This window comes from Entelurus aequoreus, linkage group LG27 (genome assembly GCF_033978785.1).
Source record: "Entelurus aequoreus isolate RoL-2023_Sb linkage group LG27, RoL_Eaeq_v1.1, whole genome shotgun sequence".
Classification (NCBI taxonomy): Eukaryota; Metazoa; Chordata; class Actinopteri; order Syngnathiformes; family Syngnathidae; genus Entelurus; species Entelurus aequoreus.
In genome coordinates, this window is record NC_084757.1 from 17,489,903 (window position 1) to 17,497,459 (window position 7,557).

Sequence of the window (7,557 nt, forward strand, 5' to 3'; positions counted from 1 at the left end):
CGTTTATATATACTGTAAATAAGAAAGACTTAGAGTCCGTCTGCTGATCTGAAAAAGAGCCAACGCTGTCAAAGAGCTGAGGGAACATCTTCAAAGTGCAATGCTGAAACAAATAATGCAAACAATAAAATATAACTTCCAGGGCTTGAGATTAACGTAGTCCCGTCGTCCCGGCGACGGTAAAAAAAAATGCACGGGACTAAATGAAATGCTCGCTTTTAACCATTTTTTTTCTTTTTCTTTTTATGTATTTATTCATTTTACATTTTATATTAAATGTCTTGGTTTTTCCTCCCTCTGAAAATCCTATGAAATGTTTAACAAGCCATCCTATAATAATACAACAGCTATTAAAGGCCTACTGAAATGAATTTTTTTTATTTAAACAGGTATAGCAGATCCATTCTATGTGTCATACTTGATCATTTCGCGATATTGACATATTTTTGATGAAAGGATTTAGTAGAGAACAACAACGATAAAGGTCGCAACTTTTGGTCGATGATAAAAAAAGCCTTGCCTGTACCGGAAGTAGCGTGACGTCACCAGAGGAAGGACTCCTCATATTCTACCATTGTTTTCAATGGAGCGAGAGAGATTCGGACCGAGAAACCGACGATTACCCCATTAACTTGAGCGAGGATGAAAGATTTGTGGATGAGGAAAGTGAGAGTGAAGGACTAGAGAGGCAGTGCAGGACATATCTTTTTTCACTCTGACCGTAACTTAGGTACAAGGGTTCATTGGATTCCACACTTTCTCCTTTTTCTATTGTGGATCACGGATTTGTATTTTAAACCACCTCGGATACTATATCCTCTTGAAAATGAGAGTCGAGAACGCGAAATGGACATTCACAGTGACTTTTATCTCCACGACAATACATCGGCGAAGCTCTTTAGCTACTGAGGTAACGTGATAGCATCTGGTTCAAATGCAGATAGAAACAAAATAAATAAATCCCTGACTGGAAGGATAGACAGAAGATCAACAATACTATTAAACCATGTACATGTAACTACACGGTTAATAATTCTCAGCCTGGCAAAGCTTAACGATGCTGTTGCTAACGACGCCATTGAGGCTAACTTAGCAACCGAACCTCACAGAGCTATGATAAAAACATTAGCACTCCACCTACGCCAGCCAGCCCTCATCTGCTCACAAAACTTAAAAACTAAATTATTTACAATTGCAGACACCAGATTTTTGTGCAGCTTCACTCATCGTAAAGGAAGATGGAAGTCCATGCAGGAGAAAAATGACTACAAAGATGGTGTCTGGGTTTTTTTTATATATATATATATATATATATATATATATATATATATATATATATATATATATATATATATATATATATATATATATATATATATATATATATATATATATTAAGTCTTTCATATGTGTATATATATATATATATATATATATATATATACATATATATATATATATATATATATATATATATATATATATATATATATATATATATATATATATACATACATACATACATACATACATATACATATATATATATATATATACACACATATTGAGTCTTTCATATATATATATATATATATATATATATATATATATATATATATATATATATATATATATATATATATATATATATATATATATATATATATATATATATATATATATATATATACAGTTGTGCTCATAAGTTTACATACTCTGGGAGAATTTATGATTTCTTGGCCATTCTTTAGAGAGTATGAATGATAACACAAAAACCTTTCTTCCACTCATGCTTAATGGTTGTGTGAAGCTATTTATTGGCAAACAACTGTGATTACTCTTTTTAAATCAAAATGACAAAAGAAAGTACCCAAATGACCCTGATCAAAAGTTTACATACCCCAGTGACTTTGATCTGATAACATGCACAAAAGTTGACACAAACAGGGTTGAATGGCTAATCAAGGTTCCAATCCTCACCTGTGACCTGTTTGTTTGTAATTAATGTGTGTGTATAAAAGGTCAGTGTGTTTCTGGGCTTCTGACAGACCATTGCATCTTTCATCCAGTGCTGCACAGATGTTTCTGGATTCTGAGTCATGGGTAAGGCAAAAGAATTGTCAAAGGATCTGCGAGAAAAGGTAATTGAACTGCATAAAACAGGAAAGGGGTATAAAAAGATAGCCAAGGAATTGAGGATGCCAATCAGCAGTGTTCAAACGCTGATTAAGAAGGGGGGAATGAGGGATTCAGGTAGACCAGCCACAACTGCCATGAAAATTGTCCAAAATGCAAAGAAAAATCCACAAATAACTTCAGCTGAAATACAGGACTCTCTGAAAAATTGTGGTGTGGCTGTTTCAAGATGCACAATAAGGAGGCACTTGAAGAAAAATGTGCTGCATGGTCGAGTCGCCAGAAGAAAGCCATTTCTGCGCAAATGTCACAAAGTATCCCGCTTACATTACGCCAAACAGCACAGAGACAAGCCTCAAAACTTCTGGAACAAAGTAATTTGGAGTCATGAGACCAAAATTGAACTTTTTGGCCACTCGACCATGCAGCCCATTTTTTTCAAGTGCCTCCTTATTGTGCATCTTGAAACAGCCACACCACAATTTTTCAGAGAGTCCTGTATTTCAGCTGAAGTTATTTGTGGATTTTTCTTTGCATCTCGAACAATTTTCCTGGCTGTTGTGGCTGAAATCTTTGCTGGTCTACCTGTCCCTCATTTTCCCCTTCTTAATCAGCGTTTGAACACTGCTGATTGGCATTCTCAATTCCTTGGATATCTTTGTATACCCCTTTCCTATTTTATTCAGTTCAATTACCTTTTCCCGCAGATCCTTTGACAATTCCTTTGCCTTCCCCATGACTCAGAATCCAGAAACATCTGTGCAGCACTGGATGAAAGATGCAATGGTCTGTCAGAAGCCCAGAAACTCACTGACCTTTTATACACACACACATTAATTACAAACAGGTCACAGGTGAGGATTGGAACCTTGATTAGCCATTCAAACCTGTTTGTGTCAACTTTTGTGCATGTTATCAGAGCAAAGTCACTGGGGTATGTAAACTTTTGATCAGGGTCATTTGGGTACTTTCTTTTGTCATTTTGATTTAAAAAGAGTAAACACAGTTGTTTGCCAATAAATAGCTTCTCACAACCATTAAAGGCCTACTGAAATGAAATTTTCTCATTTAAACGGGGATAGCAGATGCATTCTATGTGTCATACATAATCATTTCGCGATATTGCCATATTTTTGCTGAAAGGATTTAGTAGAGAACATCGACGATAAAGTTTTGGTCGCTGATAAAAAAGCCTTGCCTGTACCGGAGTAGCGTGACGTCACAGGTTGAACATTTGCACATTGTTTACACCAGCAGCGAGAGCGATTCGGACTGAGAAAGCGACGATTACCCCATTAATTTGAGCCAGGATGAAAGATTTGTGGATGAGGAACGTGAGAGTGAAGGATTAGAGTGCAGTGCAGGACGTATCTTTTTTCGCTCTGACCGTAACTTAGGTACAAGGGATCATTGGAATCCACACTATCTCCTTTTTCTATTGTGGATCACGGATTTGTATTTTAAACCACCACGGATACTATATCCTCTTGAAAATGAGAGTCGAGAACGCGAAATGGACATTCACAGTGACTTTTATCTCCACGACAATACATCGGCGAAACACTTTAGGTACGGAGCTAACGTGATAGCATCGTGCTTAACTGCATATAGAAACAGACGGAATAAGACCCTGACTGGAAGGATAGACAGAAGATCAACTATTGTTGATTCTTCTTCAATCCTACCAAACCCTGGACCTGTAACCACACGGTTAATGCTGTACCGCCTGGCGAAGCCTAGCAATGCTGTTGCTAACAACGCCATTGAAGCTAACTTAGCTACGGGACCTCGACAGAGCTATGCTAAAAACATTAGCTCTCCACCTACGCCAGCTCTCATCTGCTCATCACCACCCGTGCTCACCTGCGTTCCAGCGATCGACGGTGCGACGAAGGACTTCACCACGATGATCGGTGCGGTCGGCGGCCCGGAGACGGAGGAAGTCAAGTTGAGGACAGCAGCGCGGCGGCGGGCGTTGTAGCTTTCGACGACACCCCGGCCGCCATCGGAGTCGGCAAGAAACATATATTTCCCCAAAGTTACGTACGTGACATGCACATAGCGCCACACACGTACGGGCAGGCGATCAAATGTTTGGAAGCCAAAGCTGTACTCACGGTAGCGCGTCTGCTACCCAACTCAAAGTCCTCCTGGTTGTGTTGTTGTAGCCAGCCGCTAATACACCGATCCCACCTACAGCTTTCTTCTTTGCAGTCTGCATTGTTGAACAAATTGAACAAATTGCAAAAGATTCACTAACACAGATGTCCAGAATACTGTGGAATTTTGCGATGAAAACAGAGCTGTTTGTATTGGGATACAATGGTGTCCCAATACTTCCGCTTCAACCCTTGACGTCACGCGCAAACGTCATCATACCTGGAAGTTTCCCGGAAAATTTTAAATTGCACTTTATAAGTTAACCCGGCCGTATTGGCATGTGTTGCAATGTTAAGATTTCATCATTGATATATAAACTATCAGACTGCTCAGCTCCTGTTCTCCTCCATGTGTAAAGTGAGAAACACAGCTGATGCTCCAGAAGGAAGTAACCCCAAAGATAGCAAATGGTAAAAAAGAGTGCACATTTAACTTTATAAATAACCAGGACCTTCATAATGCATTTCATGCTAACTAGCTAACTAAGTAGCAGCATTGTTTTAGAGCGGGAATGTAACTTTTTGTCTCAAACAGACCTGGTGTAAAGTGGAGGTAATACATTTTACTACAAGCAGTGATGAATACTTACTTTCTTGAAAAAGTTTCTTATGTCCATTTTGCATCCGTTCACGTTCTTGTTCTGCAGTGCTGTGTGCTAATGTGCTTAGTACACCTGCAGGACCGCAAGCAAGGTCGCAGAGAAAATGCGGACTTGAATTTGAGTGATGTGGGCATTTTCTATATGAACAAGTCCAAGGACCGCAAGCAAGGTCGCAAAGAAAATGCGGACTGGATTTTGAGTGATGTGGGCATTTTCTATATGGACAAGTGGAATGGATTGGATCAGGGGCGCCGAAAAGGGGGGGGGGGGGGGGGGGGTAAAGGAGACGGATTCTAGGGGCCCATGATGGAGGGGGGCCCAGAGAGGCCCCTAATGATGATGAAATTATAATGTTGCCGCTGTGTTGGGGGCCCTGTAAAGATTCTTTTCATGGGGCCCAAAATCTCTAGCGGCGCCCCTGGATTGGAAACCGACGCACTAAAGGGGCTCTCTACCTTACGCTATGAAGTGAGGGGAAACTGAGTGAATAATGACAGGTTATATGATTATATATTTAAACTCATATTCGGGCCACTTTATAATGAATATGTCGGCATGTATTTGTAAAAAAAATAAAAAATAAAAAAAAATTCAAAAAATTATTTAGGGGGGCTTAAGAATATTTTAGGGGGGCTTGAGCCCCCCTAAAATAGGCCTAACAACGGCAATGCTATACAGGAACATATTTACACCCTACTGGTGCATTTAATCACATCAACAGTGTACAAAACGGGTTATTTTTTGGCGCATTTAAAAATCAACTAAAATGCATCAGCAATTAAAACATATACCGTAAAATTCTCTGCTTGGCTTATGCAACTTCCGGTCAAGAAAGTTTGATTCAAAGTACACACTTCTCAAATATATATGAACTGCCCTGACCACATGATGGTGACAAATACACATGTAACAATGTTAATTAAATGACAAGCATGACACACTTTAACAAAAAGAGTTTACAACTTTTAGTTGCAACAGAACAGTGACCGTCAACAACTTGCGATCTGATTGGCTATCGCAACTGTCTATCAACTGTATGTCCCCGTTCACTTACAGTGCACAGACGCCCGCATTGTTAATTCTGAAGGCGTCTGGCAGATTTCGAACAGCATGGCAACATAAGCTAGCTGAATTCTGATTGGATACAAACTAAAAACTAAAAACAACAGCACTGGAAGGAGCATAATATGATATGAAAAGAATATGAATCGTTTTAGATATTTAGGGAAATTCAATTTAAAAAAAATAATTGTATCTTTAATTATGATCCTGATTTCTGGTTATGTTAGGCCAGCGCCCACCACTGAAACCTAGGAACATAGAAACTGTCACGATATTTAAATACCTGTAAAAAGTAAGATTACTTGAATCTCGTAAAACAGAGTACAAATCTAATCTACGGTACAGGCAAACTAACATTATTAAATTCCACATAATAAAACAGGCATTTGTAAATACCATCAATTTGAATGTAAAGTCACACACAAAAGAAGATACTCAAAGTAAGGCTGTCAGACTATTTTTTTTTTTTACATCCACCAGCTACCAGTGTAGCAATAACGCAGGCATACTTGCCAACCCTCCCGATTTTCCCGAGAGACTCCCGAATTTCAGTTCCCCTCCCGAAAATCTCCCGGAGCAACCATTCTCCCGAATTTCTCCCGATTTCCAGCCGGACAACAATATCGGGGGCGTGCCTTAAAGGCACTGCCTTTAGCGTCCTCTCTCACCTGAAAAGGAGACTATTATATATGTCTCGATCCGTTATCCATAGGTTTATCTATACCCCATAAAGTAGGCAGGCACGGAGCTATTTCTCAGAGTGTGTTTATTCCAGCCGGCACGTTAATACACTGACACACAACACCCGGATTCCCATCATGCATTGCTTCAAAACTACGGCAAGTAGTAATGTCCAAAAACATAACAGAGACGAAGCAGAAGAACGATGAAGAGACATGGCGATGACGAGTAAGAAGAAGAAGTACGCTTGCAAGTTCCAAAATGATTGGAAAAAATAATTTCAGTTCATCCAGGACAGCTCGAAGGGGAAGGGATATGCTGCCTGCAAATTTTGTAGATCAGACTCTCCATTGAACACGGTGGCCGAACGGATATACGGTACTCATTCATGAAGGGATTATTTATATATATATATATATATATATATATATATATATATATATATATATATATATATATATATATATATATATATATATATATTAGTGACGTGCAGTCAGGGGGGCAGGTGAGGCAGGTGCCATCATGGAAAGAAAAAAAATGTAAAAAGAAAAAAAATTAATTAAATTGTTATATGTATCCAGTGATTATACTATAAAGTTATTTTCCATTTAACTTCACCAGTTTTAGATTATTTTTATTTAAAATCGCTGAATTTTCACATTTGCCGTTCAAATACTGAGAAGAGACTTGCGGTGAGTCAGCAGCCAGTTGAGCCTCACCATGGATTGTGCAATGACTCGGCTAACTGCTGGCCTGCTGTGCAGTGAGACCGTATTGCTATATAAATTATATTATACATTTCCTTAGTTTAGTTAGCTGAGGTATATAATTTACAGTGTATTTTGTCAACAACTGTATGTGTGTAACGTATTTCTTGTGCTGAGCAATCATAAAGCGGCTGCGAAGACGCACTG